This window comes from Lissotriton vulgaris, chromosome 2_1 (genome assembly GCF_964263255.1).
Source record: "Lissotriton vulgaris chromosome 2_1, aLisVul1.2, whole genome shotgun sequence".
Classification (NCBI taxonomy): Eukaryota; Metazoa; Chordata; class Amphibia; order Caudata; family Salamandridae; genus Lissotriton; species Lissotriton vulgaris.
Genome location: NC_141687.1, coordinates 1,972,847,734 through 1,972,874,930, shown reverse-complemented (window position 1 = coordinate 1,972,874,930; position 27,197 = coordinate 1,972,847,734). Strand labels below are relative to the sequence as shown.

The following is a 27,197-nucleotide window of genomic DNA, read 5'->3' as shown; positions in this document are numbered from 1 at the left end:
CGTAAATGCGCAGAATGATATAGAAACCCATCCTGCAATGGCCAGAAAGGAAGGAATGGAACAATAAAACAAGACAAGTATCCTGCCAGGAAAGGAAGAAAGAAGGAAAGCACTTCACAGAAGCCTTAGCCCTTCAAAGGAAGGAGAGTGCAGAAGACTAGCCGAAGGTCCTCGCAGAACAGGGAGGAAGGGCGGGTCGTGAAGGAATCTGCGGCTAGAATCGGCTCTACCAGATACACTGCTACCGAAGGTTAAGTAACTAGTACACCTGATAGAGATTACTAGCCGCAGATTCCGTAACGTAGAATAGATACCCTAGCCATACCCAAGGGGAAGGAGGGTCTTAAAGAGGACCTCACCAGCCTGGACTGTACACAGGGCCCCAACAGGGGATGAGCCAAACAGACAGGGAGAAGAACCCCTTCCCCCCCAGGCAAAAAGAGGGGGTGGGGGGATGGGGAGACTACAAGAAAGGGCACCCCACGCCCAGGTAGGGGACCAAGGATCCCCACCAGACGCCTCCAAAGGCTCAAGCAATGTAGAGGAGCACCGAGAAAATAGAGAAACCCAGAGACTCCAGGGAGAAAGGGTAGAACGAAGGCAAGCCCCCTTCACTGGGAAACACACCCAGGGAAGAGGGCAGCTGAGCTTACCACAGCCAGAAGGCAACAGGCCAGACAGAACAGTGCCTCAGTAGAAGGCAGGCGGAATAAGAAAGGATAGCCCAGGCCCACGAAGGAAGAACTGGCCAACACCCCTAAGGTACAGACAGGGCCCGACGAGGCACAAGGAACCCAAAGACCACCTCAACTCCAAGGGAGGAGAGGTGGAACTAAAAGCCAAAGCCAAACACACCCCAGCCTCCAGCAGCGAATAAGGCAAGGACGGCTACCCCGCTAAGGCACTAGTAAAGCCACAATAGTGCAGAAGAACAGAAGGTTAGCACCGGCAACACAGCCAGTAGCAGACAACACCATGAAACACTGCACCCAGGACAGGCCAGACGCCAGCTGAAGACCGAGCCCAGGCAGGTCAAGAGGGGTCCGGACACGCCCCAAGGGAGGTGCCCGCGCACACTATCCAAGAAAGAAGTGGAACCAGGCAGAGCTATGACGGAAGGCCACAGACAGCAGGTCAGGTCAGTGACACAGCGACCCCGGAGAAGGACAGACCGGGGAACAAAGCAAGCCATTACAGCCATCAGCAAGTGGATCGCACCTGCGACCTACTGTGAAGCGACAGAGCAGATAAAGTAGCAATGGGGTGACCCAGTATCCCTATGAACCTAAGCAGTACGACAAATATTCATAAACAATTGGTTCATTCAGGTGCACTATATTTCTTCATTTCTCATATTTTCCACAATATATTTGTACATTGCAGGATGATTTTCTCATCCTGCAGTGTATAAATATATTGTGTAAAAATAGGAGGTAAATGAAGAATTATAGTGCATCCGAATGAACCAATTGCTTATGAATATTTGTCACAGAGAGCAAAGGCTTGAAGGCTACCACACCTCCCCAGTGTGAGAAGTTGGCCTGATATGTAGTGCTCACTATTCTAGTGATCACTGTGTATCATTCCAAACGACCCTTATTGATGATTGGTTGTAAGTCAATCGTTAGACCAGCTATCCTAGTAGCATGGACAAGAGCAGTCTTTAGGCTAAACTCTAGAGGGCGTGTTAAGCCAGCTGTTATACCATCACATATACCCCTTGAACACCAAGTGAAAGGACACCACACAAGTTGTTAGGAAAATAAAAGTATATTTATTTAGAACTCAACAACCCTGGACTCTTTATGAGGACAGGGTGCTAAGCACAATACAAAGCTCTTAGGAAAATACTCAAATCGCACAATTTACATAAATGCCCGAGGGGCACGAAAAACCATATACTCTAAAAGTGGAATGCGAAATTACTAGCAGGTAAGTACCACGCTAATAGACTTTAGGATCGCTAGGACTGGACTACTGAGCCTTCAGATTACTAGCAGGAGGCCTAGGGAGATCGGGTGCAGAGTGTGCACTCTCACGCGGGATGCGGGACAAAGTCTATGGTTGCTAGGAATTACAAAGTTAGTGTTATCGGACGAATCAGACTAGGTAGAGCTGAAACGAAAAAGGATCTGGACCCTTGGATAGTGAGGCTATGCTGGGGCACCGAAATGCCGAAGATACCTAGCCCAGGGGCTGCGGCTGCATAGGTCTGGAATGACATAGGGAATCCTCGCTGCAGTCTATGGAGCCTGAAAGAAGAAGTTGCTAGCAGGCGACCAGTGAAGAGATTCGGAGGGATCCAAGCCTGGATCGAAGATGGAAGACACCTGTAAGCAGAGGGGACCAAGTTCTGAATCCCTAGCCAGTGATTAGATGGGCACCAGAATGGCACCGGATGGAGTCACCTCGACCAGGTGAGTGGGCAACGCTGGGCTCTGCAGTCTCACGGACCAGGAGGCGTTGTCGGCGACCAGGATGGAGGTGCGAGCTGTCCCACGATGGTATCTGCTGTCGACGTCGCTGGACCCAGGATTGGGGCAACAAGTCTTGGCAAATGCAAGCCCACGTGGTGGACTCAAAATGGCGTCTGGAGTAGACCAGGAGGGTCCGAGGTGCTCCTCTGTTGGAGGGGAGCAAGGGCCAGTCTGGAGCAACCAGACCAGCGGTGTTGATGTCGTAGTTAGTCATCGGGCAGGCCACAAGCCAGCCGGCTAGTAGCCAGACAACACGGTGAGCAGCAAAGAGCAGAAGGGCCCCACGCAGATCTCATGGAGGCTAAGAGGCTGAACTTCGGTGCTGGAGCTGCTCAGGGTTGGGGCTTCTCTCACCCCAAAGCACTCACTCGAGGATCCCTCGGCGGTTGTGCTGGGCAAGCGTTGCGCAGTCCTGAAGATGGCCGGTCCCTCGAGGTCTTGTCACACCCACAAATCTCAGGTGGGCTGATGATGCAGGTTGAGGTCAGAGGTGCCAGGGAAGCCGGTTCTGGCACGCGACTAGGTCCTGCCCTAGGGGTGGGACCAGGAAGGGGGGTGGTTACACCCCTCACCCATGCCGGACTTTCCCCAGGCCAGGGGCTGGTGTGCCCCTGGAACTGGTTCTAGCCGGCAGATGCGTAGTGAGCACCGGGGTGCCACTTGCAGTCACCTTCCTGTAAAGCCCAGCCTACCCAGGATACACAAAACCCTGTCTGGGATGGTGCTAGCACCACCCCTGACAGGAAACCCTTTGTCCAAGCTCTCCTCGCTGGAAGGACTCCCAGCAGCAGGAGGTCAGACTTGTGTCTGTGGTGGCAGCATCCATTTTGTGATGCTGAGGCTTGAGTTAACTTTAACTGGGGTTCACAGTTACATACATGTTGTGTCCCTCTAGAAGGGTGGAATGCTAACCCCGTCGCCAGAATTGGCGAGGGGTTAGTATTCCAATTCGTATGACACCTTACTCGACATGTTTTGATAAAGCGATACCAGAGTTGGCAAATAACCGCAAGGATTATAATGCACTTAAGAGTATATGGTACGCGTTATCATGGAACAGCTATTAGGAATTGGTTCCGCAAGCTGCAAACGGGCTCAGCTCATGCCAGAGCACCATCTCACACGATTCCAAGCACTCTGCCTTCAGGATTGTCAAGGCCTGCCATAGGAGTGACTGATAGGAATACGGGTGTCCATTTTAGGGTTAGATATAGGTATACTATATCTAAAGCAAAGGGTGATTACACCACCTTGCCCCAGCTGTCGTGCAGCCAGTTGTGTCAGATTTAGATGGCCAGCCAGGGGTGGCAAAATACATGCTGCAGCCCCTGGTAGGCCCTGGGTACACCTATGCCCTGAGTTACAGGGTCTGATAAGGTGGCCCAGTACCAATTGGATATGTACCTAATGTACATGGAATCCATTTTCCAGAGAGAGCAGTAGGCCTGGGGTCCTGAATCGCAGGATCCCAGGCCAACTGTGTCAAAAACCAGCTAAAACACAGGGCAACAATTTGGGGGCAACCATAGTCAGGACCTACCTTCCTACACCCAGCACATATCAGAGCTTAATAGCAAAACATGGGAACCCTCTTACCAAAGACATTCCGAAACAGAGGACAAACAGAAAAGACCTGCAAAGGGCCCGCAGACAGCTTGACCAATCAGCCCACAAAAGACCTAATCTTAGGCAAACATAGTTTACCAAAAAACAAACATCACAATTCGAAACTGGGTCAGACCAGCAGCCAACAGCACCATAGTCCTAACACAAAGGGCTCAAAGGTGCATTAATCACATCTGAGAACACCTCCCAAATCCAGTCCAACTCACAGGTCATTGAGGGTGAAAACAAGGAGGAGGGAGAAGGTGGAGGGAGGAGGCGGCGAAGCCCCGCCAGAAACCTCTGAATGTCAGTCTACAGGGGCGTGGAACAAAAGAGCGCCATTAATAGGTAGACCCACCAGCCGTTCCCGAACGTTCTCCGGGAACACACTATCCCGAAGCCAGAAGCCATAGCACGACCAAGCACCTCGGAAATGTCCAGAGCGGAACAAAGAATAAATGTCGCCAGCTCCCGGCCATCCAAAACGTGATGCCCCATATCAACACAGGCACGCTCCTGAGAAACCGCTGACAGAAGGGACTCCGCCGAATCCCACAAGCAAGAAGTGGCCCTGGCCATAACATGGAGTGTTCAGGGCCCGTAAAGCCACACTGGTGTAGGCAAATATATTGCGCCCCCAAGAATTCAGCCAGCGGGCCTTCCGCGACGGGGGAGACAACATTGACGGCAGGGAGGTAAAAGCAGTCTGCAAAAGAGGGCCCCCGGTGGAGGGAAATACACACAGGATCACTAGGCGCAGGATGGTGGCGGTGCAAAAGGTGTTGAGGTACTGGGTCCCCCGTGGCGAAACGGCCCCAAGCCCCCAAAAGAGTAGAATGGAGTGAAGCCTCGAAGGGAAGCAGCAGCTCCCTACCCCCAGAGCCCTGATGGAGGACCTCCAGAAGGTGATCTGTGGGGAAATGGGCAGCCGGATCACCCATGTGCAAAATCCCCACAGTTGCGGAAATAGCGCAAGCTAAGGCAGCACCCACCTCCGTAGGGCCCCGCGCTGGAGAAAGCAGCTCCTCTGTGGGCGACGGCTGCAAGCTAAGGCGGCCGTCCGCCAGACCAACCGGAGGAAGGAAATGCCAAATCTGGAAAGGTAGGAGAGCTGAGGAGTGTGGAATCTGCGGCCGTCTCCGGCGAAGTCTGCGGCCGCGTTGACAGCAAAGAGCCGTCCTCAGACGACGTTGGGGAAAAAGCCACGACGCAGCGAACGTCTCTGGAGAGGACGAAACCAGCAAGCGCTGAACCTCTGGAGAAGAGGAGGCGTCCAAAGAAGAGTCAACGGCCAGACGCTGGCCTAGCGCCGTAGAGTTCGCAACCGGAGTCAGGTCAACGTTGACCGGCGCCGAAGGAGACGCTGGAACGACCTCCGCCACAACATGTGGCACAGGAGAGCGAAGCTGGGTCTGTGCCGGGGCGGCTAAAGAACGGCACCGACAAGGCGTCGACTCGACCTCCGACGAGGCAGCCGCCTGAGTGGAGGGATGAGGGGACACGACCCCCAGCCAGCCCCTGCGGCGTCACCTCGGCCAAGGCCGCAGTCTGCCCCGAGGACCGAGGGGGGCTCGGGGACACGCCCTGAGCTCCGGCAACCTCCCGAGACACCACAGGGACCCCGCCGGGATTTGCAGCGAGGCGGAGGCACCGTGGTCCGAAGGAGGGGACCTCGCAGGGCCACACCCCAACGGCACCACTTTCTCCAAACCTGGACCGAACCAGCTGGCGCAGGCGCCGAAGTCACCGGCGACGCCACATAAGTCCCCGTGCGCGGCAAGGGATCCGCAAACTCCCCAGGAGGGTAAGGGGGAGAAGGAGAAGCCAACAAGGCTGCCGCAGAGGCCTCCATCTGGGCTCTAGTTGCCCCCACGCTGGGGAACGGCGGATAGGGTGACAACGCACTGGTCGCACCACCCACTTAGAGCCCCCAAGGGGCCGGGAACTAACCCTCCGGGACAAACTGCGGCAGTTAGCAACAGGTTAGCGACGCTCTTGTGGCCTGGGAGGAGGACGATGCCAAAGACGGAGGCGGTGGATCTAGAACCCATCTGAGGGAGACCGACGCGATGATGACCTAGACATGCGCGCCGAAAGGAGTTCCATCCAGCGCTCCCGCTGGGACTTTGCTTTCATCTCCTGAAACTCCTCACAACTTGTAGAATTGTGGTGCTCCCACAAACACCGCATGCAGATGGGGTGATGGTCCGTCGCAGACGTCTGGCACGCGCAAGACTTGCACGTCTTAAAGCCCAAAGGCATTCGCACACTGTCCCCAGAAATAAGTTACAGAAACGAAAAGGGAAGTCCTGAAATCAGGCCAGGAACCACAAACCGGATCCGCGCTGCACACAAAAAAGTAGAAATCTGACGTAGTCGCTGTGAGAAGTTGGCCTGATATATGATGCTCACTAGTTCTAGTGATCACCTTGTATCAGTCCAAACAACCCTTGTGATGATTGGTAGTAAGTCAACATTATAGACCAGCTATCCTAATGGTAGCATGGACAAAGCAGTCTTAGGGTAAATTCTTTTGGCATGTGAAGCCAGCTGTTTTACCACATACAACCCCTTGAATACCAAATGAAAGGACACCACACAGGTTGTTATGAAAATAAACACGATATTTATTATTAACAAAACACCTCTGAACTCTTCATGAGATCAGAGGGCTAAGCACATAACAAGACTTAAGAAAAATACGATAAGTTGCACAAATTATAATGGTGCCTTAGGGGCACGACAAACCATAAACTAAGTAAATGGTATAAGGAGATCGATAGAGGAAATGAGGATGTCCAGAGGCTGTAGGATCACTGGGACTACACTACCCTAACCTTAGGTAAGGAGCAGGAGGCCCACGGGAAGCGTGTGCAGAGTGTGAACTCACACGCGAGATGCGGTACAAAGTCAATGGACACTACAAGTTACGAAAAGGTAAGTAAAAGACAGTTTATTATTTTATTTTGAAAGTTTTATATAGCGCGAACAAGATCTTTGCAGACATCAGAGCGCTTTACAGGACACAGGGGTGATAGAGTAATACAATGTAATAGTTGAGGTAGTTAGGTACAAGGTGCGTAGATACATAGGTAGGTCAAAAACATGAGGTAGGTCATAGGTGAGGTAGTGTCGATACAAGGTGCATATTAAAGCAGTTGCGCCGATAATATACAGTGTGCAAAGTCAGAAAGGTGCGTCAACAATATAAAAATATACAAAGAGGGAGCGTATACAATCAATATACAACGAGGGAACGTATACAATCAAGTAAGTCGATAATACAAGTAATACAGATAGACCAAGGGGTCAAGCAGGTCTTACAGAGCAGATTCATGAGAGATACAGAATAATAGATCATGTGTATTGAGCCATGAGGATCGCTTTTACTTCTTTCTTAAAAAGTTTGTTGGAGGAGATGATCATGGTTTCAGGTGGGAGTGAGTTCCAAATACTGGGTGCCATTCCTAAAAAGGAACGTTTATAGGTTTTTTTCCTTCCGAAATCTTCGAGGCTTCAGCAGAAGATTGTTTGTGCTCCTAGTAGTTCTAGAGCCACCAGAGATTGTCAGCTTTTGAGTGAGGTAGGCGGGTGAGTTCATGTGTACAGCCTTGTGTGTCATGCAGGCGATTTTCAGATGTATTCTGGCTTCAAAAGGTAGCCAGTTCAGGGATTTAAAGTCAGGGGAAATATGCGAGTGTTTTTTTGAACCAGTGATGAGTCTCGCTGCAGCATTAAGGGACACTCTTAGGGGTGCCGTTGTGGTTAGGGGGAGCCCGCAGAGAGCGGTGCTACCGTATTCTATGTGCGGGATGACTATAGATTGTACTGCAGTTTGGAAGTCTTTGGTAGGAAGGAAGGGTTTAAGTTTTCTCAAGGTATTGATTTGGAAGTTCGCTCCTTTGGTTGCCTTGCTGATGTGCTGCTGCATGTTGAGATTGGCGTCAAGTGTTATGCCTAAAGATTTTGCTGAGTCTACGACGGTAGGTTGTACATTTAGAGCCTTTAAGTGCTTAAGCCATGTTTGGGCCGTAGAGATTTTTGCGGGAGGTGAGATCAGGAGGAACTCAGTCTTCAGCGCATTGAGTTTGAGGTGATTCTCGGCAAGCCAGGATTGGGTGTTTCTGATCGTGGTGTTCAGAAGCATGATGTCCTTGGGAGATTGTATTTTGAGATAAAGTTGGGTGTCGTCGGCATACATGTGAAAGTGAACATTGGATGTCTGTAGCAAAGTAGTGAGAGGTTCCATAACTAGGTTGAACAGTGTTGGGGAGAGGGAGGATCCTTAAGGGACGCCTAGCGAAACAGGTACCGGAGAGGACATCAGGTTGTTACTTTTGAATCTTTGTGATCGGTTGTGTAGAAAGGAGGTGAACCACTTGAGAACAGTCCCAGATATGCCCATTCTTGTGTTTAACAGATCGAGTAAGTTCTCATGTTTAACTGTGTCGAATGCTGAGGAGAGATCCAGAAGGATGAGGAGGCAGGTATCGTTTTGGTCTAGGATTTGGAGGGCGTCGTCCACTATGTGAGTCATGGCAGTTTCAGTACTGTGCCCTGCTCGGAAGCCTGATTGATAAGCATTGAGGAGATCAAATTTATCTATGTGTTTAGTCAGTTGTAGCTGTACGCATTTTTCCAACAGTTTAGCGAGGGTGGGAATATTTGTAATAGGGCGGTAATTGTTCAGGTCAGTGGGGTCTGCTGTTGGTTTTTTAGTAGCCGTGTGACTTGCCCGACTTTAATTCGTTAGGGATGGATCCTTGTTGAAGAGAGCTATTGATAATCTTAGTCCAGAGTGGGAGGAGCAAGGGGGTAAAGTCCTTTACAGCGTTAGCAGGAAGGGGGTCAATGAGGTGATTGGATGGTTTCAGGGTGCTGAGCAATCTGCCAATTTCTTCTTCGGAGTAGGTGCCAAAGGATGACCATGTAGCATTGTTCTTTGGTTCAGGCACTGCTGTGTGTTGGGGGTTGGAGTAAAGGATTTCATCATTGAGGAGATCGCTTCTTATGTTGTCAGTTTTTTGGTTAAAGAAAGTAGAGAAGTCTTCACAGGAAGGTGTGGCGCCCATGGCGCTGAGTGTCTGGGGTTGTTCTTTGGATTGTGTTCTGATTAACTCAAACAGTTTTCTTGGGCGGTTTTTTGCTTGGGCGAGCTGGAGGCTGAAGAAATCTCTTTTTGAGCGTTTAATTTTCCTGAAGTAGGCGTTTCTCTGTTTCTTCAGGCTTTTTAGGTGCAGTGCAGAGGGGGCCGACCTCCAAGTGCGCTCTGCCATTCGCATGGCCCGTCTATCCTCATTGAGGCTCCCGTCATACCATGGGTTGGAGATCTTGGATGAGACTCTTTTCAGTTGCATGGGTGCAGCCTCATTGATTATTGTGGACATAGCATTGAGATATTGGTCAGTCAGGAGTTGAACGTCTGTAGTGCCAGAAGGGGGAAGAAGGAGATTGCAGCTGTTAGGCGGTAAGGAGTTTGGGTGAGTTTCTTCAAGTCTCTTTTCCAAACTTTGGGCTTAGAGTGTTGAACTGGGTTAAATTTAATTTTTTCATTGATGAGGAAGGAGACAATATGATGATCTAACCAGTCACATGGTTGGATTGACTCAAGTTGAGTAGCGTCCTCTTTGGAGATAAGGTCGAGGATAGAACCTCTCTCATGGGTCGGGCTATTGCATATTTGGGTGAGATCAAGTGCGTTGAGGAAGCTTTTGAGGCTGTTTACCACTGTGTCACTGCTGTCATTCCAGTGGAGATTGAAGTCGCCAAGAAAAATTTGTGGTATATAATGTGTAGTGAGCATGCTGGTTTGCTTTCGCTGGTTACATCAAGGCAGAGGTATTCACAGGAAGTCAGAGAGGGGGCGGACGCTTTAGTGACTGAGAGGTTGCTTCTGTAGATACAGGCAATTCCACCGCCTGTCTTTATGTTCCTGTCCAGTCTAATGATACAGTAGTTTGAGGGGACTAGGATATCCAATATAGGTGTAGAGGAATCAGACAGCCATGTTTCAGTCAGAATGGCTAGATCCGATTCCAGAGACATGATGAGGTCAGCGACCTCCGCGGAGTGTCCTTGGGCCGATCTGCAATTGAGTATGCATTTGAGGTTGGGGGTGCAAAGGGTGGAGGAAGGTTCTATAGTGAGGGGTACATTAGTGAGGTTGTTGGGAACTGCACCTCTATTGTTATCCTTTTGGTGCCTAAGGGGGTTAGAGATAATCGTTGGGATGGACATGTGGTTGGTGGCTAGGCGATATTGGGGGGCCGGGACGTAGGAGTGGAGAAGGGTGTGTATGTCATGGTCTGAGATCGTATTGGTAGTGCGTCTGGGGCGATTGGTGGTATCGCGAGAGGGGATATAGGTCCAGTGTGGGGAGAGTTGTGTGATAAGGCGAGTAGGTGAGGAGGGAGTGTTCGGTGTAGAGGGAGTGTTACGCATGGTGGTAATGTGATTGCGAATGGTGTTGCGATTCGTGGTATTGCGAGGGGGGATAGAGGTCCAGTGTGTGGAGTGTTGTGTGGTAAGGCAAGTAGGAGGTGAGGGGGAGGTTTAATTAGGTGTAAGGGTGGTGATGGGAGGAGGGAGTCTGGGGTATGTGATGAGCAGCTCTTTGATGGAGCGTAGTTCTTCTTTCATTTGGAGGAGGGAGGACATAATCATGTCCAGCGTGGTGATGGGTGGGGGGTGGGGGGGTGAACAGGCGAATAGGTTGCTGGAGATGGGAGGGGATCGGGGTGGGGAGGTGGAGGTGGTGAAGGGGATGGATGAGTTAGCGAGAGGATAGGTGGTGTTGGCGTTATTGGGAAGGGTATCAGTGCTAGGGGGGGGGGGGGAGGGTGAATGGGGGCGGTGTGGAGGCTGGCTGTTGTGGGGGAGGAGGTGAGATAATGGGGAGTGAGAGTGGGGGGTGAAAGGCTGAAGGAGGGGTGAAGGCTAGGCGTGAGTGGTGCTAAGTGTGAGGGAGTACTAAGTGTAGGGGGGAGATAGGCAGAGAGAGAGTCATGTTGTGTGGGGTGCCGATGGGGGAGGAGGGGTGTTCTGAGAAGATTGGTGTGGAGGACAGGACAGGGGTGCAAAGTGTGGGGGGGGATATGGGAAGATGAGCAGAGGTACGAGGGTTGGTAGGGGGGATGGGGGAGCGGGTGGTGTATGAGGGGGCGAGATCTATGTCTGTGATTGATGGGTGGGGATGGGTAGCTGTAGCAGGTGGGTAATTATGGTGCTGGGTGTGAGGGTAAGGAGAGTGTCGTTCTGGTGCTGAACTGGGTTAGGAGAGTTAAGGGTGGGTGCTGTGAGGTCAGGGGTGGTAGGACAGGAGGTGATATGAGTGTAAGCCCGAGGGTTGGATAGGTGCTCTTTGAAAGTGGGGATCAGGTTGTCAAGTAGTTCCAAGTTCCTGTCGATTGAATTAGGACAATCCTGTTATTGTAAATAGTGATGGTGGTTCTGCCTGGGAAGAGTTGGGATGGAGTGATGGAGAGTGTTAGGCCATGGGCGGCTTTCCTGGTGGTGGAGACGGTGAGTAGGGTGAGGAACGCTTTTTTCCATTGAGCTCTGCGTGTGGTGTAGAAAATGATGTCTGTGTTCAAGGGTCCATTGACCGATGAGAAGTAGGTGTCGGCAAAGGGGGTTTCTGGGGGGGACCTAAGGAAGTCGTGTTTAAAGCGTTTAGCGGCTTTTTTGGTGAGCACGGATGGGTAGTTGATTTTATATGTGTGCTTGCCTCGGTGCATAGATGTGAAAGTGTGTCGGGTTTCCGCGTCGAAGTCTATGGAGCCTTGAAGAAAGATGCTGCAGGCGACCAGGAGGAAGATGTCCGGAGCAATCCAAGGGTGGATCGAGGAAGATGGAGACCTGAAAGCAGAGGGGACAATGTTTAAAGTCAGTAGCCAGTGACCGGAGTGGAACCAGGAAGGAACCAGATGCTGTCGTCACGATCAGGTGAAGAGTGGATGCTTGACTCTGCAGCCACGTGGACCAGGAGGTGTCTTCGATGACCAGGATGGAAGCACGAGCTGTCCCACGCAGGCTCTCGCTGTCGGCACTTTCTCGAGGATGCCTCTGAAGTCGTGCTCGAAGTGCAGTTTCTCCAAGATCGCCAGTCCCACGTGTCTCGTCGCACCCACGGATCTCAGCTGTGCTGCAGATGTAGGTAGAGGTCGGAGAGGTCTGGAAGTCCGGGTCTCGTCGGGCTCTGAAGTCTGGTTCCACCGGGACGACAAAGTGAACCGCTAGGACGCTTGATGGTGCCTGCTGGTGCAGGGTGGTCACTCCTTGGCCACAGGGGAGATTTCTTCAGTCTTCTGTGGAGCAGAACGTCCAAGTTCAGAGTTTCTTCTTTGTAGTTTTAAATCAGGATTAAACTAATTTGCAATGGGACCAGCTCCTACCTTTATTCTCCTAAAGGGTGCTGTACTGTGACTAGGTCCCTCCTATGGGTGGGACCAGGAAGGGGGGTGGTTACACCCCCTATCCTTTGTCTGGTTTCGCGCCAGAGCTGGGGCTGGTGTGCCCCAACAACTGGTTTGAACCGGGGTATGCACAGGGACACTTTGTGTGCCCCAGGCATGTCTCATTCCTTTCAGCCTGTCCTACCTCAATACACAAAATCCTGTCTGGGGTGGTGCTAACACCTCCCAAGGCAGGAAATCCTTTGTCCAGGCCTCCCTCGCTGGAAGGTCTCCCAGCAGCAGGAGGTCACACTCGTGTCTGTGGAGGCAGCATCCATTCTGTGATTCTGAGGCTCGAGTTAACTTTAACCGGGGTTTTACATACATGTTGTGTCCCTCTAGAAGGGTGGAATGCTGCCCCCGTCGCCAGAACTGGCGATGGGGTAATTTTCCAATTCGTATGACACCTTACTCGACATGTTTTGATAATGCTATGATAAAGTTAGCAATACCCACAAGGATTAAAATGCACTTAAGAGTATATGGTATAGCGTTATCATGTAAACAGCTAAAGGACATGGTTCCAAAAGCTGCAGACAGGCTCAGCTCATGCTAGAGCACCATCTCACATAATTCCAAGCACTCTGCCTCCAGGATTGATAAGGCCTGCCATAGGAGTGACTTATAGGAGTATAGGTGTCCATTTTAGGGTTAGATATAGGTATACTATATCTAAAGCAAAGGGTGATTACACCACCTTGCCCCAGCTGTGTTACCAGCCAGTTGTGTCTGTTTAGATGGCCAGCCAGGGGTGGGACAATACATTACCTCCTCGTCCTGTGTCCCCGTCCCATTCCTGACAAGTGAGCAGCTAGTCTGCTCTACAGAAACCCCTACCTAGCTGAGCTGTTTGCACTTCCCCCTATGATGACGTCACCATCACGTGACTATAAGGGGGGGAAGTGCATCCAAAGATCATCCTCTTTTTTTTCTGCGATCTACGACTGAGTTCCTGGCTGTGCTGTTCGAGGGCTGCCGGTGTACCGGGTAAGTTCCCTGCTGTTTGTATTTTTGGTGCGGCGGCGTGCTTAAGCGGCCGCCTTGATTCTCGCGCTGCCGGTTTCCCCACGATGCCTCTTGTATTTGGGGCTGTTGTCTTGCACGCGGCTCGCGTTAGCCGGCATCTGTTTTGGGCACTGTTTACACATGCGGCTCGCGTTAGCGGCCGTTTTTGCTAATTTCACTCACCGGGCTTTGGTTGGCCTGCTCCAGCGGCCGTTCCTAGGTTTCGTCCGGTCCTTTTTCGCCCTGCTTTAGCTGGCTGGGGCTTTTGTGGAGTTAGTGTTATGACGCTCAGGTGGTTTGTGCATTAGGGGGCGTGTTGGCTGCGGATTGGGCTTTTTATGCCGGCCCATTGCTTTTCCTGCCACGGATGTTCGGGTCCTCGACCTGTATATATGGGGTCCTTCTTGGGTGTTTTTTTGTCCTTGTTTTTGCCTGTTGGTGTGGTTTTTGGACTTATGCTTCTATGATGGATGCTGAGGCTTCATCTTCTGCGGCCCCTCTGGATGCCCTGCGCCTCCTTGTCAATGAGGCTGTGGCTGCTGCTTTCCTGGCTAGGGATGAGGCTGGACCTCCTCCCAAGAGACCTCGTGTTTCTGTGGATCCACATGCTGACCCTGAGGATGACTTGGGTCCTGAGGATGATGAGGGTGTGCGTGGTCGTTTTGTTCAGGGTGCTGAGCTCACTGAACTGTTCGTACATGTTAGGCCCAATTTGGGGTTCTCTCCTCCTGCCGCTGACGTTTTGGAGGATGACTTCTTCACGCAATATGTCCAGCCTGCTCCGGACTCTTTGCCTCTGCACGGTGCTATACGCAAGGTGTTGTCTCACGAATGGCAGGAAGTGGACAAGTCTGCTTTTCCTCGTTTCCTGTCTCGGCGTTACCCTCTGGAGGGTTTTGCTGCGGAGTTCCCTCAGGCTGTGAAGGTTTATAATATGATGGCTGGCCTCTCTTCTCAGGGTTTGGTCGTTTCGGAGGACGCCCTTCCTGCGGACGCTGTGGATAAGCGTGTTCAAGGAGCTGTGAAGCGTTCTCATGCGGCTTCCAATTTTTACATCCGTGCGACTGCCTATTCGAACTATATGGTTCAGTCGCTCCTTAAGGATTTCCAGTCTGTCTGTTCTGCTGCAGGACAGCGAGGATGCCACGCCTCTTTTGTCTTTGATGGAGCAACAGGTTCGATACCCGTCGGATATTTCCTTTGACAATTTGGGGGTGGCGGTGGCTGCTTCTGGAGCTTCCATCGCTGCCCGTCATATTTGGATGCGTTCCTGGAAGGCGGACTCTTCACAGAAGTCGGTCCTCCTTAAGTTGCCCTTCGCAGGTTCCAGGGTGTTCGGTCCTCAGCTGGAGGGTATGGTCAAGCAGTCTGCTGAGAACCGCAAACTTTGTGGAGTGGTGTGGCTCACTGGTTAGAGGCGGCAGACCCGGAAGCAGAGAACGGCCCGGGACCAGGGTTCAATCCCCGACGCAGCAGGGTCGTGGACCAGGGTCAAACGGACTCGATAATTCTCGCCTCGGTGCCTACTCTAACCAGGGAACCCACTCGGCAACGCTGGGCATTAAGCTTTGCCTCATCTCTACAACGGCCCCCCACAGACGCCAGGGATGCCTGGTTTCACCTTGGAGATACCCAGAAAGGGACCAACTCACAGGGAAAACTAGGACAGGTTCCCCAGCGGTCTTCAGCGTCAGGATACTCCTTGGAGTCACAGTGCGCTTTACAAGTACACCCACATTTACATTTACAAGCTGGTGGCTCCTGTCCGCCCTCCTTCTCGGGGTCGTGGATTTGGTTACCGTCGCGCTTTTGGGCCTCCTGCTCGTGGCGCTTCTCAGCCCTTTCGTGGCAGGGGTCGTGGCCGGGGGGCCCCTGGCAGTGCCAAGCCCCGTGCCGCTGCCGGTGTTGCGACCCCCGCTTCATCCTCTTCTCAATGACTGTCTGCCCTTGCCAGTTGGTGGTCGCCTCCAGCCTTTCCGCGCCCAGTGGTTATCGGTTCCGGATGCCTGGGCCCTTAGAGGCCCTGTACTGTTGTATGGTGTTTTAAGCTCAGTGAATTTTCCAGCCCTTATATAGGTATAATTCACATTGCCTTTATATAGGCATAGAAATCAAGCCCTTATTTAGGCATTGCCCATGCTACCCAAATACAGGCATGGCTACTTCCACCCGAACCAAACGTTACGATTTCTTGGAAAACCAGCTTAAGCAGTTAGGGAACTTCCCCTTGCTTGAATATTAATTTGTCCAAGAACTCAGTTACTTTACAAAGAACAACTATTCTCTAGGGGTTCTTTCCTGACGTTCATATGCCAGACTTTACGTCAAACTTTGGCATTCCTAAACACCTTCAAGGTATAAATATACCTTAACTTGCTCTAGCAAGATACGGTGGTTCGGAGCAGTTCGAAGACCTACTTGCCCGACTCAACTCGAACAGCTGAGGGAAGCAGACTCTCCAGCTGACGCACTGATCAGGACGCTGCCTTTCTCCTGCCCAGAATCCATCTCCAGTGTTTCCGGCTCCCCTTGCGGGGTGTTGGGAAATCGAGTCCCGAGACACAGATACCAAACCTCGTTCATTCTAACAAGGTATAGAGCGGATCAGAACCTAGAGAAACCTTTGGTAGATTCTTGGCAAAATAACTAAACCTATGCTACACAATACTTACTTCTTCCCTCGTGCTAGACTTACGTTAGGTATATTAGAAGCACCAGTTCAGTATTTTAGTCTGTTATTTATGTATGTATTGGTTGAAACTTTATTAGCATGAAAATCAGGGCAAAATACATTCATCTGACATATATATGGCTGTAATCGTAGCTTCAAAGTTCAGCCACATTACATACTCCAACAATACCTGCTGTAACAAACATTTCAGCTGACATTTTATGTTTATTCCCTTTCTCCTTTTCATTATTCGGAAACAGTCTGTCTCCAGTGCAGGTGGGTCACAAATATAAACTCTAAACTTATTTCATGTTCCCCACACTCTCATTTTCGTGGACATCCACGGTGGATAAATACCGCCTTTTCCGCCACCATGGCCTCATTCATAACTTTGCACAATTCCCGGAGTGTAGGTGTTTTTCCCCGACCCCCATAGCTTAGCAATATTCCGTTTGGCAAATGTCATTCCTAACGTCACCCAATCCTGTGCCTGGTGGGTAAGATCATTGGGCTCCCATACAGTTAACAGACATCGTTTTGGGTCCGGTTATAGTGATATTTCCACTGTTTGTGCGATAGTTCACATCACCTTAGCACAGTGAGCTGCAATGTGTGGACAGTGCCATATGGTGTGATAGAACGTGCCCTCCTCGCCACAGTTTCTCAGGGAAAACTGGTGTTGAACCATTCCTATTTTGTGGAGTCAGTCTGGTGTAATATGAATAAGGCTCCTGGTTTTCCGTTTAAACAGATTTATACATATAAATACAGACAGAAACCTTTTTGTTTTTGGTCTTTATTTATAAAATAGAAACGAGAAAATACTTACAAATTAATCCTGCCGCCTCTGTGCTCCACTATGAAATCAGAGTCAGAGGTGCACAGGGGCTGCCAAAAGAAATCTGAAACTGCTGAATAAGTGCAGCTGAGAGCGACGTAACTGCAGAGACCCTCCAGCACCCCTCACAGCAGTTGTCATGCAAGGTTTAAATTGTTTGAGGAGTGCAATCAGTGATGTCCATTAGGAGGTGTGAAAACACCCCAGGACATCGGCTGCAGGCCCAGCAACCTTTTTTTGTTTTTGTATGGGAGGGAGCAGGAGGTTCATGTGACAGGGCACACATGCCCCCAACAACTATTAGCTTGCACTGACCGGATCAAAAAGGAGGGCATTTAGGACACCATTTTACAATATAATGGCTTGGTGAAGGTGGAGCGATGGCCCCATGACCTATTTCACAGTGCCTTAAAAACCTAACAGTAGGTGGAGAGACGCACTTGAACTGCGGCGTTCAGAACAGAGGCCTAACTTTGTGTGCCAAGAGCTAGGCCCACATCCGGTGCAAAAATATATTCCGTTAACGCATTCTAAATTACTCAGAAACGTGTTCCAACATGTAATACACAGCAGGGACATTTTTTGCATGGTTCTTTATGGTAATAGTAGGTTGTTGCATATGATCTCTGGGTCTTGTTCGGCATTATACTACCACTTGCTCTCGTCTCCATAGGCCCTAGGCACTAGAGAGGTTTCACTTCTCTGGGTAGTGATGGGGAGGGACCCCCCTGGCCGATCAGCCACCAGGCAGGAGAACATGCTTTCTTTCCCTCAGTAGGGGTATAGCGTTGGAACGATCTACATGCCTCCTCAGGGTAGGAAGGAACTGACCTGCACTCTTAGAGGAAGGCAGGGTTGCTCCCAATATGTAAAGTGAGATTCGCATAGGCTCCAATTGAAAAAAAAACAGCTAAACAACCTAGTGCATGTGTGCATGTGAATTTAAATAAATGAGGAAAAATACTAGCTACAGTGTCTTTTCTTGCTACAAAAATAAATGTGGATAAATATAGACGGAAATGATAAATAAATACCATAAAATCGGGAGCCCTAAATAGGAACGGTGTAGTACCATGAGCTGCACTGGCCTTAACCGTGAGGGCATGGCAGCTTCTCGCAGGGATGACAATGCCTCCTGCCATTCCTCATCGTCAAAGTCTCCCAAATCCGGGGTCCGTTTTTGTCTAAGCGTTATCATCGGGTCTGGCAGATTATTAACTAATTTAAGATAGGTGAAGGATGTAGCCTTCTTGTGCATATGTTCAGTCAATAGCCTATCCTTCAGAGGAGTAGCCTCTGGTATGATAGTCCCAGGTGGTAAAACTGCCGGCAGCGCATGTCAAATTTGCAGATATCTAAACATTTCCGTCGGTGCCAGTTCGTATTGAGCCCCTCAAATGTTCAAATTTGACCTCTCCCTTTTACAAAAGATCGCCTACTGTGGAGATGCCTATGTCGTCCCAGTTCTTGGACTCCTTACTGTTCCAAAGTCGCCCAAGCCGCTGGAAGTCCCAGAGTGGTGTCATTTGCGTGATGACCCCTGTGCATTTTAGTCTGACTTGTGCTGTGTACCATGTACTAACCGTATGTGCCGTTGGGCCTATCAGGGAGGGGGGTCTGCGTTTGTTGTATAGTGCCGATATTAGTCCATCCTCACCCAGCACTTACCTATCTGCTTGAAACGCCGGGTCTGCTTGAGGGGCATGTATCCATTGATTAATTATTTCGAGGTGAGCTGCGCAATAGTACAGCTGTATATTTGGGAGGGCTATCCCCCATCATATCAGCTCCGTATAAGTTTGTCTTGAGCAATGCGCACTGCTTTATTCCCCCATAACAGACTGGAGACGTCAGCCGCTATTGCCTTAAAGCGCTGCTTTTCCCAGCAATGTCAGCAGCAGGTTACGCCAATACGCCAGGTCTCGCATATACTGTTCCAGCAGGGGCTTCAGATTTTTTTTAAATAAAATTCATCAAACTCTGGCGTCACATGAATTCCAAATATTTAAAGGCCTCAACAGTAATCTTTAGTGGGCAATTCTCGGGCAGCAATGGTGGGTGACATCGATTTGGACCAATTAATGGTATACCCTGACCCCCGACCAAAAACTTTGTAGACATTTAAAAGCATTAAAATGGATGGTCTGGGGGACGTTAAGTACAGCAGCACATCATCCGCATTCAAAGAAATGCGGTCTTCCCAGTTTTGTGTCCATCGAAGCCCACGGATCATTGGCTCCCATCTGATCCCTGCCGCCTGTGGTTCTAGGACTAATGCAAATAGTGGGGTTAGGGGACATCCCTGGGGTGTTCCCCACGAAAGCGGGAAGTCCCTTGACATACGACCATTAGCCACGACATGTGCCAGGGGGTTGGAGTAAAGCGGGCGTACCCATGCGCAGAACTTTGGACCGAAGCCCAGATGTCCAAGAACCGCGAAGAGATCAGGCCATTCCTCCATGTCGAATGACATACGCGCACCCAGAGAGAGGATGACTGCAGGCTCTTGGATGTATGGCTTACGTGCTAATATCGCATGCAGGTGCCTTAGATCAAGGGTGTGCTTCTGTGTGGCATAAGCCTGGATACATCTGGGTGAATTAAAGTCGTAAGGTGAGGGGTTAAGCGCGTCGCCAGAAGCTTGGCACGAATTTTGGGTTCAGAGTTGATCAAAAAAATTGAGCGGTATGAAGTGCATTCCTCAGGAGGCCTACCTGGTTTAGGGATTATTACTATAGTGGCCATTTGTTGATCTTGTGGCAATTCTCCTGTCTCGAGGCTTTCACGAAACATATTTAAGAGATATGGGGCTGTTACGTCAGCATTCTTTTTGTAAAGTTCGATGGTTATTCTGTTAGGCCCCACAGCCTTTCCAGAGTGCAGTGAGCCAATGGCCATCTGTAGTTCGTCAACCAAGAGGTCAGCCTCCAGCAGGAGGGCCGGCTCTGGCAATAGTTTGGGCATATTGATATCTTATAATCCTGAGCTTCCTCGGTTGTTAAGTCTGATCTTGAGGCATACAAGTGTTCAAAATGGTCAGCCAGTGTATCCACTATGTCTTGCAGAGCACTCACAAAGGAGTTAGTCAGAGTGCGTATTTGTGCAATTGTTCTCGCCGCCCGCTCCTTATCTAGCCAGGCTAATAGCTTACCTGCCTTGTCACCTAATTTGTACACCTTATGTCGGGTGGCTTGAAGCCGAGCTTTGACCATCTCTTTCTGATAGTCTAGATAGAAACTAGTGTGATTTAAGACGCAAAACCTGTAATGTTTGGAGTGAAGGATTTTCCGCATGTTGATCATTGGCCCTTGTGGATTCCACGGTATCTAGTTCTGAATGCTTTTCCCATTTATGTCCTGTGATTGACGAAATAGCTTGCCCACGAATAACCGTTTTATAAGCCTTTCATAAGATGCTAGGTGACTGAACCGATTAGACATTTTTTGGGAAGTACCGTTGTGAGGTCCTAGTGACGTCTTTCAACACCTTGGGGATAAGTAGATATCAGGGTTTATGGGATAGATGCGTCGCTTTGCTTTATGGCGATTTGTGTATGTCAGTACTATCGGGGAGTGGTCAGAGATACCCCTGAAGCAGATCTCAACATTCACCACTCTTGCTAAGCTGTCCGTGTAGGCTAGGAAATAGTCGATTCGTGAGTGGCTGTTGTGTACACCCGAATGAAAAGTGAATTGTTTTGTAGTGGGGTACCGATACCTCCACACATATGTAAGTCCAAGGACGTCTATCAATACCCGTATACGGGTAATGCCCGTCATTCACTTTGGGGAGATATCTGTCCAGGGTCCCGTCCACTATATTAATAAAGTCTCCTCCAATTAACATTTCTTCCTCTGGGAGAGCAAGTAAAAAGGCAGTGAGTGCAGGGTGAGCTATCACATGGAGGGCTGGAGGGTTGTATACTGAAACTACATTTAAAAGGCCTCCTCTCCCACTGTCAGGTGATAGCCGCGAAGAGGCCCTGGTCATCCGTCCGGGTTTGCTGGATTATCAACGGGAACTGTTTTTTGATCAGAATGCCCACACTCTGTGACCCAGATGAGAACTTTGAGTGTGCTCCCATTTTATAACCCCATCGGTGCAGTGCCTTACACGCAGAACCCATCACATGTGTCTCCTGTAATAGGGCCACTGCAGGTGCACAGCGCTGTAGGTACTGCATTACTAAACCCCTCTTTATCTTATCTCCTAACCCATGAACGCTCCATGTAAGTAATGTCAAAGGGGTTATCAGGGACAGCGGGGTTGTATTCAGATTGGAGTCCCGTTGGTCTTGCATCGTCTCGGTTGTCATAAATAGCATTCAGCGTCACCAAGACAGCAATGCAGTATGCCCCTAGAATGTTAACAGCCATGTGGCTCAATGTAGTTGCCCTCCTGAACTTTACATCAAACAAAAACAAACCAGATCAACAATTCCCCCCCTCCCACCACCCTCCCCGTCTCGCTGTCTGACGGATACAAAACTACCCGCCACCCCAACCATGCAGAGTGCTTTATACCCTTCCCAGTCTCCAGTTGACGGGGGTGAGAGTAAACGTCTATTGTCCCCACAACCCCTTACGGTCTACCTGTCCCGCAGCCCCCTCCCCCATCTGAACGAGCAGTTCTACATTAGTGAAGGATACAGTGTTCTCATTGCGAGTGACTCATGAGCCAAAATCCCTGGTTAGAATAGTTTGTGGCCATTAACAGTTTACTCAACAGTGCCACAACCGTCTCCTCGGGACGCTTCGGAACTTCCGCAGCCTGTTAAAATCTGGGCTGTGGCTCCCCTACCCTCAATCCATTCTCCACCGTCCTTATAACAATCAGCAGGTAAATCAAACATGCTAAAAATGGCAACTCTCCCACAGTATACTTTTTTATTTAATTCTAGACCCTTGGAATTCAGAAATGAATGGATAGCCAAGATCCAAGGTTTGTTTTCAAGTTTTATATGGGCAAAAAAAACCTTTGATAGCTTGGCGGAAGCTTAGGGAAATAAAAGAGAATGGGGGAATGGCTACACCGGACCTCCTGCAGTATCAAAGGGCATTTAATTAAAAAACCTTCATGCAATTGTTAGGGGATTCTATCTTTTACACCTTTATTTAAAGCTTTGACTTCAGGTTTTCAGTCCAAAGCCCGGTATTTTTTGTTCAAATTTGGGGATCCAAAGTACTTCAAGAAAGTGAAACTAAAAATGTTATTGGCACCATTTAAAGACTGGTATCAAATAAGAACATCACAGCGTATACACTACTATAGTACACTTGCCCCTATATTGAGTTCACCAGGCACCCCAAGTTGTCTCCAATACTCTTTAGCGGCCCCAATTCAAGCAAATGGGGTAGTAAGATGGGGAGAGCTGTTGGTGGGGTCTGAATTAATTTCTTGGCAAAAACTTCAGGACATTACAAGGGGGACTGAAGCTCCGGGAATGCAGGAGGTAGGCAGTAGTATGGAGGTGGGAGACGACAGCCTGGGCGGACCTGCCTTCAACAGCCAGTCGTCGAGATAGGGGTAGACTGGAACCACTGATCTGCACAGATGAGCTGCGACCAACAACATCACTTTCGTGAACACTCGAAGGGCGCTGGAAAGGCCAAATGAAGCACGGTAAACTGAAAGTGCCTAGGGTTTACCATGGACCATAGGTAATGCCTGTGAGCCGGACGGGGATGTGCAACTAAGCATCCTGCAAGTCCAACGCTACCATCCAGTTCCAAGGAGGAAGGCAGACAGGACCCGAGCCAATGTCAACATTCTGAAATTGTCCCGGATGAAGCAGATGATGTTCCTGAGATCCAAGATAGGATGCAGGCTCTTGTCCTGCTGTCCACTGGCAAATGGAGGCCCTGAAAGGTCGGACTAGGAGGATTTAGAGGTTGCTGCAGCGGGGGTGCTGGTGGACTGGCCCGCCCGCTGGCCCGCAGACCCACAACAGTGGGTACCAAGTCCTGGGCCGCACAGAGGCTGGACAGTTTGCACAGGCCTGTGGCTCTGGGCGTAACGTGGCGGGGCACCCCTCCGTAGCCACTAAAGGGGCAAAAAGCAGAATGCGCAGACGAGAGGTAGAAGCGAGGTCCAAGAAGCTGCCCGTAGCCCTGGAGTCCTTGAAGCGCTCAAGCGCGTTGTCTGCTATGTCGCCTAACAAGCAACAGTCTTCAAAGGGCATGTCTAAACTGTAGCTCGGATATCACGCGAAAAGCCAGTGGACCTCAGCCAGGCGTAGCGTCTCAGGGCTACAGATGTTGAAATAGTGTTGCCAAGCAAGTCAGCAGTGTCCCGTCCACATCGTAAGGCGAACTACGCTGCGTCTCTCTGTAAAAAAGAGGCTCTGTATATTCTGTACCAAAATAAGGTACAGTGTGCACAGAGTCCACAGAACCCAGAGGTATGGCAGAGGCTAAAATAAGATATAACCTTACTCTCTAATGTGGTAGCTTGGTCGAGCAGTAAGGCAGTGCCAGAGGACAGTGTAACGGTCTTCCGAGAGGACAATGTAAAGCATTTGTTGTACACACTCAGTCAGCAAATGGTCTCACACACTCAAGAACTGAACTCCGGGCCAATTGTTTTGTATATAAAAATACATAGTTACTTTATTCTAGAACCAAACCAAAAGACCTAAAATCTTTGAATTGGCTCCCGTTTGAAGCAAGAACCCAGCAAAAAATGGTTTGAATGACACATAAGGCCTTACACCACAAGGCACCCATTTACTGCGCACAGAATTTGTCAATCTCTGGTGGCTCAAGGTCCTCTAGGGGTGCGGATAACCTACTGAAACCTCAAAGATTCAATAAAAAAAAAAAAAAACGATCCTTCTCTGGGATGGGGCCTAGGATTTGGAATACTCTTCCCCCTGAAACCAGATTGAATTCTTCTTCCGTATCTTTCAAAAAGGAAGTAAAAGCGATTCTCATGGCAAAATGTACCTGACTGCTCTACCCGGTCCTGAACCTTTCTCATCAAAGACTCGTTGCTTAGGTTCTAGGAACAACTATGATCCCAGGCTTCTGTACTTTACGACTTTTTCTATGTGTTTTATTTATCTCATGCTTGTTCGCTATATTGTGTCTTGCTATTCTTTATGTATATTCAACTCTGTTCATTGTAAAGCGCTCTGATATCCGCAAGGATCTTGTTCGCGCTCTATAAAACCTTCAAAATAAATAAAATAAACCATAGTAGGTATCAAATACTTTCTCAGAATGAGATGTTGCAATTGAATACTTTCAAAATCGATGTGAGGCAAGATGGCGGTCGCTTGAGACTGCAGTGCGGGTCGCTCAGTGCTCTCAGCCGAGAAAAAAAAACTGACCCCTAAAATGAGGTAGTGTCTGCCACACGGACTGCTTTTGCGAGGCTGTCTTCTATGAGAACATCGTTACCAATGAAAAGGAGGTGTAACTTGTACTGGCTAACGTCCAGTTAAAGCATGATCCTGCTTCACGCATAATGGTCTCAGATACTCCTCTCAAAGAACAGACAACGCGAGCAAAGAATCAAATCCCTGCACTAGCAACGGCAATAGGACTCGCCCTTATACAATACTACTGTCAACTCACTAAAAGACATCGAGGCTGCTGCCTGTCCTACCTGAGCTGTTCTGTGGATTCGGAGCTGAAGCCAGAGTCAAGTGTGCTAGGAGGGTATGGCACCGAAGAACGATGCCTCGGCAGCGGCTGCAGCAAAGACGAGAGCGGCGAGACTCGCTCTTCGTGAGAACATGGAGGCTTCTGTAAGAGGAGGAGCGGCTAAGAGTCCGGCTGCCGTGGGGACCCCCAGAGAAGACGCCCGGCAAATCGAATACAGCAGCCGGAGCCGTCCGGAAAGGCGGACAGAATGCTCACTCAGTGGTCGAGCTCCTCCGCAAAGCCCCCGGGAAGCTCCTTCCGGGTCAAGGCTCACAGAGTCAGTCAGGAGCTGAGCGCACACCTCAGACGCCACCAACAGAAGCTGAATCGGCTGGTATTACCAATACCGAAACTGTTACACATGGAGGAGCGCAGACAGAGGGAGAGATCGCCCAGGATAATAAGGTTAGCAGGGTCAATGTGAAGAATGCGGAGTGTATGGACAGCTCGAGGAAAAAAGCATTGGCAACAACAAATGTGCTGATTATTGCAAATGGGCTGTCTGACTCAACACCTTCACCTATGAAAACTAACTTGCCTAGCACTTCTCCCCTGACTGTAGTTACTGAAAATGTTGAAGGCACCCCCGGGGGCATAAATGCCATATCAGCCATATCAACTACACTACCAGAACCGTGGGAAGTGTCGGAGGAAGTAGACGTAGTTTTGGAACAGCTCAATATATCCTCCACGACTAATATAGGCGCAGATACTCCTCATAATATAATAAATGCAATCCCTATAATTCCTGCTGAACCTGAAATTCATAGTCTAGAGCGCACACATCCAGATCTAGTCGCAGCTATGTCTATGGAGACCCAGATCGATCTTCGGTCAGAAAATCAGGGTACTCCACAGTTGGAACAAGGGGCAACTCTCCCTGAAGATGTACGCAATCAGAGCGACGATGATACAGACAGGGACAAAGACAGGGATAAGGAAAGGGATAAGGACTTAAGTGATTTCTATTCCTTTTCGGATGAGCCGGGTTGGTCATCAGACTCAAATTTAAGTGATTCTAGTGATGATGAAACTAGTATTAAGGCTGTGAAAACTGCTCAAAAAAATCTTACTAAGACACAGAAGGAGCCAACATGATACAGCTGAGTTGACATGGGACTACGCATCTACAAGCAGTATACCCCCGGTAGCAACATTAGTAAATCTACATGGCTCGACCCAGCAGACGGAATTTGGGACCCCAATAGATAAGTTTGCCCCTACGATTGAGACTGTGCTGCTAGCCATTGCGGCACATCGAGAAGAGACCTCTCAAGATGGGCGGAAGGCACAAGCAGAGTTACGGAAGGTCCAGGGAGTGGTCCGCAACCTCTCAATGAAAATTACCTCGTTCAATGACTGTATGACTGAGATGGAGACGAGAGTGGTTGGTAATGAGTCCGAGATTGCTGCAAATAGGGAGCAGATCGACACCCATGAGAAGGGGCTTTCTGATGTGATGTGGAAGCACGAAGACATGGAGAACCGCCTACGTAGAAATAATCTGAGGGTTCTAGGTGTCCCTGAAGGAGCGGAGGGGGGAGATACTCGCTTTTTTATGGTTAAACTATTACAAGACTCCCTACCAGAACTCTCTGCTTGGAATTGAGATCTAGAGGTGCAGCGTGCACATCGAGTACCTCTCACCATGCGAAATACCCCGAAACCAGGTGCATATCCAAGAGCTTTACTAGTATATTTTGGTAATTTTATACTGAGACCAGCAGTATAGGAGAAAGCAAGGCAAGAGGCAAAAAAAACTAGCGGCCACATAACCTATTTCGTACGCCCTGACTTCTGTCATACCACAGTTGAGCGGAGGTGGCGCTTGCGGCAACTCCTAAAACCTTTTCAAGATAAGAAGCTTCAGGCATACTTAAATAATCCTGCTAGGTTGAAAGTAATTAATGGTGACCAAACAAAGATTTTTTACCTCTGAGGTTCAGGCTAAAGAATATTTGGACAGCCTCTCATGAGAAGAAAAAGAGGGGATAAAAGTGTGTATAACTGCTATTTACTCTTTTTCTTTCTGTTTTTTAGGTTCTCTCACTTATGGGTCCGGGACTTTGTTAATTGTTAGACTGAGAGCACTAGAGCGACAGTGCACGTTCATCACCACAGACTAATGGAGTCGAACTGCCTTTTTTTTTGGAGGGGGGGGGGGGTCAAGGGGCGGGGGTGGGGGGGACGCAGCTAGGGGAAAATGTTTAAAAAAGGCAATCATGAATGTAGAAGCAGAATCAGAAAAATAAACTGTAGTGTTAACGTAGAATATAGAGTTATGTTTGGTATTATAATAGATCAGGACCGGGAAAAAAAACAAAGCATAGCATGGCAAGGGTAAAACTTTGCTCCTGGAATGTGGCTGGCCTCAATGATAGGACGAAAAGGGAACAAATGTAGGGGATAATTACTCAGAATGCATTTGATATTATGCGTCTCCAAGAGACACATATCCCTGGGTCTGAAAGGGGAGTATTAAGGGTCCCTGGATTCAACTTG

At 49.5% G+C, this 27,197-nt stretch overlaps 1 protein-coding gene across 4 annotated transcripts in view; it reads right to left on the bottom strand.

Moving 5' to 3' along the window:
- Positions 1–27,197, bottom strand: part of LOC147733584 (protein regulator of cytokinesis 1-like) — a 544,834-nt gene that overhangs the window by 207,370 nt on the left and 310,267 nt on the right. The window lies entirely within an intron of this gene.